Below are 12,500 nucleotides of genomic sequence, written 5' to 3'. Positions count from 1 at the left end.
CAGCAATGACATCATAACCAATAACAATGATCATTATTATAATGCAACAGCGATATTATAACCAACAACCACGTTCATTATCATAATACAGCAATGACATCATAACCAACAACCATGTTCATTATCATAATGCAGCAGTGTAATCATAACCAACAACCATGTTGTTCAATATCATAATACAGCAGTGACATTATAACCAACAACCATGTTCATTATCATAATGCAGCAATGACATCATAACCAACAACCATGTTCAATATCATAATGCAGCAGTGACATTATAACCAATAACAATGATCATTAATATAATGCAACAGCGATATTATAACCAACAACCATGTTCATTATCATAATGCAGCAATGACATCATAACCAACAACCACGTTCATTATCATAATACAGCAGCGACATCATAACCAACAACCATGTTCATTATCATAATGCAGCAATGACATCATAACTAACAACCATGTTCATTATCATAATGCAGAAGTGACATCATAACCAACAACCATGTTCATTATCATAATGCAGCAGTGAAATCATAACCAACAACCATGTTCATTATCATAATACAGCAGTGACATAACCAACAACTATGTTCATTATCATAATGCAGCAGTGAAATCCAAACCATCAACCATGTTCATTATCATAATGCAGCAGCGGCATCATAACCAACAACCACGTTCATTATAATAATGCGGCAGCGACATCATAACCAACAACCACGTTCATTATCATAATGCAGCAGTGAAATCATAACCAACAACCACGTTCATTATCATAATGCAGCAGTGAAATCATAACCAACAACCATGTTCATTATCATAATACAGCAGTGACATCAAAACCAACAACCATGTTCATTATCATAATGCAGCAGTGAAATCAAAACCATCAACCATGTTCATTATCATAATGCAGCAGCGACATCATAACCAACAACCACGTTCATTATCATAATGCAGCAGCGACATCATAACCAACAACCATGTTCATTATCATAATGCAGCAGTGACACCATAGCCAACAACCACGTTCATTATCATAATGCAGCAGTGTCATTATAACCAACAACCATGTTCATTATCATAATACAGCAGTGACATAACCAACAACTATGTTCATTATCATAATGCAGCAGTGAAATCAAAACCACCAACCATATTCATTATCATAATGCAGCAGTGAAATCAAAACCATCAACCATGTTCATTATCATAATGCAGCAGCGACATCATAACCAACAACCACGTTCATTATAATAATGCAGCAGCGACAATATAACCAACAACCATGTTCATTATAATAATGCAGCAGCGACATTATAACCAACAACCATGTTCATTATCATAATGCAGCAGTGAAATCATAACCAACAACCATGTTCATTATCATAATAGAGCAGTGACATCATAACCAACAACTATGTTCATTATCATAATGCATCAGTGAAATCAAAAACATCAACCATATTCATTATCATAATGCAGCAGTGAAATCAAAACCAACAACCACGTTCATTATAATAATGCAGCAGCGACATCATAACCAACAACCACGTTCATTATCATAATGCAGCAGCGACATCATAACCAACAACCACGTTCATTATCATAATGCAGCAGCGACATCATAACCAACAACCACGTTCATTATCATAATGCAGCAGCGACATCATAACCAACAACCACGTTCATTATCATAATGCAGCAGCGACATCATAACCAACAACCACGTTCATTATCATAATGCAGCAGTGAAATCATAACCAACAACCATGTTCATTATCATAATACAGCAGTGACATCAAAACCAACAACCATGTTCATTATCATAATGCAGCAGTGAAATCAAAACCATCAACCATGTTCATTATCATAATGCAGCAGCGACATCATAACCAACAACCACGTTCATTATCATAATGCAGCAGCGACATCATAACCAACAACCATGTTCATTATCATAATGCAGCGGTGACACCATAGCCAACAACCACGTTCATTATCATAATGCAGCAGTGTCATTATAACCAACAACCATGTTCATTATCATAATACAGCAGTGACATAACCAACAACTATGTTCATTATCATAATGCAGCAGTGAAATCAAAACCACCAACCATATTCATTATCATAATGCAGCAGTGAAATCAAAACCATCAACCATGTTCATTATCATAATGCAGCAGCGACATCATAACCAACAACCACGTTCATTATAATAATGCAGCAGCGACATTATAACCAACAACCATGTTCATTATAATAATGCAGCAGCGACATTATAACCAACAACCATGTTCAATATCATAATGCAGCAGTGAAATCATAACCAACAACCATGTTCATTATCATAATAGAGCAGTGACATCATAACCAACAACTATGTTCATTATCATAATGCATCAGTGAAATCAAAAACATCAACCATATTCATTATCATAATGCAGCAGTGAAATCAAAACCAACAACCACATTCATTATAATAATGCAGCAGCGACATCATAACCAACAACCACGTTCATTATCATAATGCAGCAGCGACATCATAACCAACAACCACGTTCATTATCATAATGCAGCAGCGACATCATAACCAACAACCACGTTCATTATCATAATGCAGCAGCGACATCATAACCAACAACCACGTTCATTATCATAATGCAGCAGTGACATCATAACCAACAACCACGTTCATTATCATAATGCAGCAGTGACATCATAACCAACAACCAAGTTTATTATCATAATGCAGCAGTGAAATCAAAACCATCAACCATGTTCATTATCATAATGCAGCAGTGAAATCAAAACCATCAACCATGGTCATTATCATAATGCAGCAGTGACATCATAACCAACAACCATGTTCATTATCATAATACAGCAGTAAAATCAAAACCATCAACCATATTCACTATCATAATGAAACAGTGAAATCATAACCAACAACCATGTTCATTATCATAATACTGCAGTGAAATCATAACCAACAACCACGTTCATTATCATAATACAGCAGTGAAATCAAAACCATCAACCATGTTCATTATCATAATGCAGGAGCGATATCATAACCAACAACCATGTTCATTATCATAATGCAGCAGCGACCTCATAACCAATAACCACGTTCATTATCATAATGCAGCAGTGAAATCATAACCAACAACCACGTTCATTATCATAATGCAGCAGCGACATCATAACCAACAACCACGTTCATTATAATAATGCAGCAGCGACATTATAACCAACAACCACGTTCATTATCATAATGCAGCAGCGACATCATAACCAACAATCACGTTCATTATCATAATGCAGCAGCGAAATCATAACCAACAACCACGTTCATTATCATAATGCAGCAGCGAAATCAAAACCATCAACCACGTTCATTATCATAATGCAGCAGTGAAATCAAAACCATCAACCACGTTCATTATCATAATGCAGCAGTGTCATTATAACCATCAACCACGTTCATTATCATAATGCAGCAGCAACATCATAACCATCAACCACTTCCATTATCATAATGCAGCAGTGAAATCAAAACCATCAACCACATTCATTATCATAATGCAGCAGTTAAATCATAACCATCAACCACGTTCATTATCATAATGCAGCAGCGACATCATAACCATCAACCACGTTCATTATCCTTATGCAGCAGTGATATCGAAACCATCAACCACGTTCATTATCATAATGCAGCAGCGACATCATAACCAACACCCACGTTCATTATCATAATGCAGCAGCGACATCATAACCAACAATCACGTTCATTATCATAATGCAGCAGTGAAATCAAAACCATCAACCACGTTCATTATCATAATGCAGCAGCGACATCATAACCAACACCCACGTTCATTATCCTAATGCAGCAGCGACATCATAACCAACAATCACGTTCATTATCATAATGCAGCAGTGAAATCAAAACCATCAACCACGTTCATTATCATAATGCAGCAGCGACATCAAAACCAACAACCACGTTCATTATAATAATGCAGCAGCGACATTATAACCAACAACCATGTTCATTATAATAATGCAGCAGCGACATTATAACCAACAACCATGTTTATTATCATAATGCAGCAGTGAAATCATAACCAACAACCATGTTCATTATCATAATAGAGCAGTGACATCATAACCAACAACTATGTTCATCATCATAATGCATCAGTGAAATCAAAAACATCAACCATGTTCATTATCATAATGCAGCAGCGACATCATAACCAACAACCACGTTCATTATCATAATGCAGCAGCGACATCATAACCAACAACCACGTTCATTATCATAATGCAGCAGCGACATCATAACCACCAACAACCACGTTCATTATCATAATGCAGCAGCGACATCATAACCAAGAACCACGTTCATTATCATAATGCAGCAGTGAAATCATAACCAACAACCACGTTCATTATCATAAAGCAGCAGTGACATCATAACCAACAACCATGTTTATTATCATAATGGAGCAGTGACATCAAAACCATCAACCATGTTCATTATCATAATGCAGCAGTGAAATCAAAACCATCAACCATGGTCATTATCATAATGCAGCAGTGACATCATAACCAACAACCATGTTCATTATCATAATGCAGCAGTGAAATCAAAACCTTCAACCATATTCACTATCATAATGAAACAGTGAAATCATAACCAACAACCATGTTCATTATCATAATACTGCAGTGAAATCATAACCAACAACCACGTTCTTTATCATAATACAGCAGTGAAATCAAAACCATCAACCATATTCATTATCATAATGCAGCAGCGACATCATAACCAACAACCATGTTCATTATCATAATGCAGCAGCGACATCATAACCAACAACCACGTTCATTATCATAATGCAGCAGTGAAATCATAGCCAACAACCACGTTCATTATCATAATGCAGCAGCGACATCATAACCAACAACCACGTTCATTATAATAATGCAGCAGCGACATCATAACCAACAACCACGTTCATTATCATAATGCAGCAGTGACATCATAACCAACAATCACGTTCATTATCATAATGCAGCAGTGAAATCATAACCAACAACCACGTTCATTATCATAATGCAGCAGCGAAATCAAAACCATCAACCACGTTCATTATCATAATGCAGCAGCGAAATCAAAACCATCAACCACGTTCATTATCATAATGCAGCAGTGAAATCATAACCATAAACCACGTTCATTATCATAATGCAGCAGCGACATCATAACCATCAACCACTTCCATTATCATAATGCAGCAGTGAAATCAAAACCATCAACCACGTTCATTATCATAATGCAGCAGTGAAATCATAACCATCAACCACGTTCATTATCATAATGCAGCAGTGAAATCATAATCATCAACCACGTTCATTATCATAATGCAGCAGCGACATCATAACCATCAACCACGTTCATTATCATTATGCAGCAGTGATATCAAAACCATCAACCACGTTCATTATCATAATGCAGCAGTGAAATCAAAACCATCAACCACGTTCATTATCATAATGCAGCAGCGACATCATAACCAACAACCACGTTCATTATCATAATGCAGCAGCGACATCATAACCAACAATCACGTTCATTATCATAATGCAGCAGTGAAATCAAAACCATCAACCACGTTCATTATCATAATGCAGCAGTGAAATCAAAACCATCAACCACGTTCATTATCATAATGCAGCAGTGAAATCATAACCAACAATCACGTTCATTATCATAATGCAGCAGTGAAATCATAACCATCAACCATGTTCATTATCATAATGCGGCAGTGAAATCATAACCAACAATTACGTTCATTATCATAATGCAGCAGTGACATCATAACCAACAACCACGTTCATTATCATAATGCAGCAGTGAAATCATAACCAACAACCATGTTCATTATCATAATGCAGCAGCGACATCATAACCAACAACCACGTTCATTATCATAATGCAGCAGCGACATCATAACCAACAACCACGTTCATTATCACAATGCAGCAGCGACATCATAACTAACAACCACGTTCATTATCATAATGCAGCAGTGAAATCAAAACTATCAACCATATTCATTATCATAATGCAGCAGTGAAATAAAAACCAACAACCAAGTTCATTATCATAATGCAGCAGTGATATCATAACCAACAACTATGTTCATCATAATGCAGCAGTGAAATCAAAACCATCAACCATATTCATTATCATAATGCAGCAGTGAAATCAAAACCAACAACCAAGTTCATTATCATAATGCAGCAGTGAAATCAAAACCAACAACCAAGTTCATTATCATAATGCAGCAGTGAAATCAAAACCAACAACCAAGTTCATTATCATAATGCCACAGTGAAATCAAAACTATCAACCATGTTCATTTCCATAAGGCAGCAGTGAAATCAAAACCATCAACCATGGTCATTATCATCCTCCAACAAGTAATTATTACTTCTAACTTTGGCTTTTTTCTGGTTCAGCAAGTAAGAGAATGCCTACTTTTTAATAGTGAGTATTGTTAATATGCTAATATTACAATCGAATATTGTACTGTAACACTGCATTGTATATCTCTCTCTCTCTCTCTCTCTCTCTCTCTCTCTCTCTCTCTCTCTCTCTCTCTCTCTACTCATCGTCATTAGATCCAAACTTCCCCAGTCTTCCAAATCTCCAAGATTATATTTCTGCTGTGATCAGCTTCGCTATTTTTTTTTCAGATTTTTTTTTCTTTTATCGTTCTTTGTAAGAACATGAAAGATGGCTGCCAGCTTTCTGAAGGGTGTCCTGGAAGGAGACTGGAATAGGGAAGTTTACAAAACTCGAATCTTTTCGGGAAAATAGACAGACATAACGGTGAAACTATTTTGCTTGTACGGTTTTGTAAGATATCAATAAGATGTTTATTGATCACTTTTTTGCTAAAGGATCATGTACACCCAGCAACAAAACCGGTGTCGCCTGGCTAGACCTGACTTGAGAGATTATGCCCCTCTTGCCATGAAAGGTGGCCGACATTAAACAACCGAGACATCGTTAGGATGGTTCGAATGTGAGGAGGGAAATTACCGATATCATTCAAAGAAATGCGATGAAGAGTTATTCTTTTAAGTAATATAATCTAATATAATTTCGAAACTAATTCATCAAGAGATTTTATCATAACTTTTTATTTGAATTTTCCTATCCTATCTCTAAATTAAATTTTCTTGAATAATTGGAACCGACTATTCATATTAATATTCATAACAAGGGAATATCCTTCGTTTGCATTTTCCTAAGCATCGCTCTCTCTCTCTCTCTCTCTCTCTCTCTCTCTCTCTCTCTCTCTCTCTCTCTCTCTCTCTCTCACATACATACACACTGTAACCTATGTATTATTTGTAGGGGCTAATAATGTATCGTTTCAAATAGCACCTATTGTGTCACTAATCATTAATAAGTGGCCTTTGTTCAAAATTTCGAAGGTAATGAAGTTTAAAGGTTTAGTTAATGATTTCTGTGTTTTCCTTTGATTTCGATCATGAGCCACGTAGCTCGGTGTGGTTGGGGTCAGCTTTTGTCACAGGCTACTTGGCTCCGGCCCTCTTAGAGAAAATAGTATTATTTGCTATATCAATTATATTAGTTTAAGGTAGGAGATTTAAAATGCATCATCAGTTAACATTATTTATACTGTTTCAGACGTGATTGGTGAAAATGAAATATGTGAAATGACATGGAATGAAAGTGTTCATTGGTGGATTATTATAGTGATGTTGAGGTATATAGGATGTGTGATATAAAAGATTATACTATCAACTCATTGTTTACTCAAATTATCTGATTCGGCATCAATAGCCATGTCAGGAGGACAGAAAACTCCTAATCAATCAATCAATCGATCAAATTATCGGGGGAAGTCACCCAATTCCAAGCGAACCCCCTTCCCTGGTGACGATTGCTCAATGCTCAAAGGTCTGAGTCTAGCTGGCTTCACCCTCCCCAAGGCAAAAAGAAATATTTCCTTAGCAGTGACTCTTCATATTGTTACGATTTTATTTGTCGTTTCATGACCTGATGCCCAACACCTTATAGGTGTTCTCCCCGTAAGCTCTTCAAGAAATCCATAACTCTCGATATCTGTTCAATCAGTCTTTTGCATATTTACTTCGTTATTTATAGTTTTGAAATAATTGTAAACACCTGGAAAGCAAACTAAATGAAATATTGTCATCGTAGTATTTTGTTTTTCATTTACTAAAAAACTTCCACCAAAAGGATCTCATCATAACTGTGAGACCTTTAAACCTCAAACATGTGGGGATGGGAGTAGAAATATATAACGATGTGAGGGTTAAAGATCATGGTGGAGAGGTGGCAATTGGGTGATCTTAATGTATGGCTTGGCGAGGTTTGCATATTAACATTTATGAACTGATGATGATGATGATGGTAATACCCCTATTGATAACCTTTGGTATCAATAATTCCAACTCACAATGAAAACGGGCATATATCGTTCTAACATTGATTTTAGGTGGTCACGGAACATCTTTGGAACATGGGATGTTCACCCAAACGAAATACAAATCCAACACCAGCTTGCAAAGTAGTTAGCGGTCTTGTGTGATCCTTGGGCACATCCAATTAACATGAAATATTGGATACATAAGCATTTAGAGTTCTTCTGATCTTATCTAACTTACTCTTGAACTCGAGAGAGAGAGAGAGAGAGAGAGAGAGAGAGAGAGAGAGAGAGAGAGAGAGAGAGAGAGAGAGAGAGAGAGAGCGAACAGCTGCTGCTAGAATAATCCAAAGGATATATCATTCCCACGAATTTTAACTGGAATAGTCAGTTCCCACAATATTTAAGGATGTTCCATATAGAAATGTAATTAGGAATTCAAATATATCGGTGTGATTATATTTTTCGATAACTATTCTCGAAAACGATTGCATTTTTTAAAAGAATAAGAGATAACCCCTCTCTATCTCTTTCATATATATATATATATATATATATATATATATATATATATATATATATATATATATATATATATATATATATATATATATATATATATATATATATACACAAGTTTATTAAAAGTCTACCGTACATATTCCTGTCGAATTCAGGAATATGTTCTTAGACTTGAAAGCAACTCTTCTCCACTATGATAAGTGGGTTTTTAACACGTGGTTATTTATCATGAATCTATATCAATAACAGAGTGTTGCAAACACTAACCATCTATCATAGTGGAAATGAGTTCATTTCAAATCTAAGAACAGATTCCTGAATTCGACAGGAATATGTACGGTAGACTTGTAATAAACTTGTATTCATCTTGATAGCATGGTTGGTTAGTCTCTGCAAGCATGGTTTCGGCAAAGAGGCATAGATTCGAATTTCTGCCCAGCCAGAAGCTGTTATCATAAATGAATTTCTAGTGGATATTCACTCCCAAAGATAGAATTCAATATTAAATGCCATTTTGGTTGATATTTACATTAATTGAAATCAAGAGTGTTAGTCATTATATATATATATATATATATATATATATATATATATATATATATATATATATATATATATATATATATATATATATATATATATATATATTTTTTTACTTGCAAAGTTACAACCCTATTTGTTTCCGATCTATCGGAGTCCAGACATGGATGGCTATATATGAAAGGTCTGGGACTCACTGACGGGTGTTAAGTGGCAGAAGCCTGCATGGTGAGGAGGAGGTATGCTGGCTGTTCAGTTCGCCACCCAATTGGGTGAAGGGGGGTCATTTCATTCATAAAAAATACCTAAAGTATATGCTGTATTTAATTGTAGCAACTCTTTGGCCCACATTTTGAGATTCCTTACCTTTAGCATCAGGGTTTTTTGGCTTCTTATTTTGAGGTGCCTAGCATTTGAGGTTCTTTGACCTCTAATTTTAGGTGCAGTATCTCTGGCATTAGGGGCATTTTGACCTCTATTTTGAGGTGCCTTATCTCTAGCGTTAGGGGATCTTTCACCTCTATTTTTAGGTGTCTTAATTTCAGCTTTAGGGGCTTTATGACTTCTATTTCGAGGTGCCTTATCTTTAGCATTAGGGGCTTTTTGACCTATTTTGAGGTGCTTTATCTCTAGCTTTAGAGGCTTTTTTACCTCTTATTTTGAGGGGTCTTATCTCTAGCGTTAGGAGCTTTTTACCTCTATTTTAAGGAGCCTAATCTATAGCATTAGGGGGTTTTTAACCTCTGATTTTGAGGTGTCTTATTTCTAGCACTAAGGACTTTTTGGCCTCTATTTTGAGGTGTCTTATCTCTAGCATTAGTTTTTTAAAATGTATATCAAGGTCCCTTATCTCTAGCATTAGAGGCGTTTTTTACCTCAATTTGAGGTGCCTTATCTCTAGCATTAGGGGTTTTTTTTTACATCTCTTTTGAGGTGCCTTATCTCTAGCATTAGATGACTTTTACCTTTACTCTGAGGTGTCTTATCTCTAGCATTAGGGGCTTTTTTTACCTCTATTTTGAGGTGTCTTATCTCTAACATTAGGGGATTTTTACCTCAATTTTGAGGTGCATTACTTCTAGCATTAGAGCCTCTTTGACCTCTATTTTTAGCTGCCTTATTTATAGTATTAGGGACCTTTTTACATCTATTCATAGGAGCCTTATATATACTATTAGGGGCTTTTTGACCTCGATTTTGAGGTGCATTATTTCTAACATTAGAGGATTTTTTAACTCTTTGTAGGTGCCTTATTTATAGCATTAGGGTCTTTTTGACCTCGATTTTGAGGTGCATTACTTCTAGCACTAGAGGCTCTTTGACCTCTATTTTAGGTGCCTTATTCATAGCATTAGAGGGTCTTTGACCTCTATTTTAGGTGCCTTATTTATAATATTAGGGTTTTTTTACCTCGATTTTTAGGAGCCCTATATATAGCATCAGTGGCTTTGTGACCTCGATTTTGAGGTGCATTACTTCTAGCATTTGAGAATCTTTGACCTGTATTTTTAGGTGCCTTATTTATAGCATTAGGGGCTTTTTGACCTCGATTTTGAGGTGCATTACTTCTAGTATTTGAGAATCGTTGACCTGTATTTTTAGGTGCCTTATTTATAGCATTAGGGGCTTTTTGACCTCGATTTATAGGTGCATTACTTCTAGCATTAGAGAATCTTTGACCTGTATTTTTAGGTGCCTTATTTATAGCATTAGGGGCTTTTTGACCTCGATTTTGAGGTGCATTATTTCTAGAATTAGAGGCTCTTTGACCTCTATTACTGGGTGCCTTATTTATAGCATTAGGTGCTTTTAGATTTTGATTTTGAGGTTCAATTCTTCTAGCATTAGAGGCTCTTTGACCTCTCTTTTTAGGTGCCTTGTTTATATCATTAGGGGCTTTGTTTACCTCGATATTAAGGTGCATTACTTCTAGCATTAGAGGATCTTTGACCTCTATTTTTAGGTGCCTTATTTATAGCATTAGTGACTTTTTGACCTCGATTTTGAGTGCGTTATTTCTAGCATTAGAGGCTCTTTGATCTCTATTTTTAGGAGCCCTATTTATAGCATTAGGGGCTTTTAGACCTTGATTTTGAGGTTCATTACTTCTAGCATTAGAGGCTCTTTGACCCCTCTTTTTAGGTGCCTTATTTATATCATTATGGGCAATTTGACCTCGATTTTGAGGTGCATAACCTCTAGTATTAGAAGCTCTTTGACCTCTCTTTTCAGGTGCCTTATTTATAGCATTATGCGCTTTTTGACCTCTTCTTTTAGGAGCCTTATATAAAGTATTAGGAGCTTTTTCACCTCGATTTTGAGGTGCATAACCTCAAGTATTAGAGGCTCTTTGACCTCTATTTTTAGGTGCCTTATTTATAGCATTAGGGGCTTTTTTACCTTTATTTTAAGGTGCATTACTTCTAGCATTAGAGGCTCTTTGACCTCTATTTTAGGTGCCTTATTTATAGCATTAGGGGTTTTTTTTACCTCGATTTTTAGGAGCCCTATACATAGCATCATTGGCTTTGTGACCTCGATTTTAAGGTGCATTACTTCTAGCATTAGAGGCTCTTTGACGTCTATTTTTAGGTGCCTTATTTATAGCATTGGGTGCTTTTTTACCTCTATTTTTATCTGCCCTATTTCTAGCATTAATGGTTTTTACCTCTATTTTGAGGTTTCTTATTTCTAGCATTAAGGGTTTTTTTTACCTCTATTTTGAGGTGCCATATTTCTCGCATCAGGGGCTTTTTTTTACCTCTATTTCAAGGTAATGTACCTCTTGCATTAAAGGCTATTTTACGTGTTCGTTTAAAGGCTCTTCGTTGCTGTTCTCTTCTTTCTGTTCTAGTTTTTCAAGATGTTTAGTTGTTCGGTTTCCTTTGATATTTCATCTTCCACTTTCCTTAGTTCGTCAATT

Source organism: Palaemon carinicauda, chromosome 2, assembly GCF_036898095.1.
Source record: "Palaemon carinicauda isolate YSFRI2023 chromosome 2, ASM3689809v2, whole genome shotgun sequence".
Classification (NCBI taxonomy): Eukaryota; Metazoa; Arthropoda; class Malacostraca; order Decapoda; family Palaemonidae; genus Palaemon; species Palaemon carinicauda.
The sequence above is the reverse complement of the archived record's forward strand: the minus strand, read 5'-3'. Positions refer to the sequence as shown.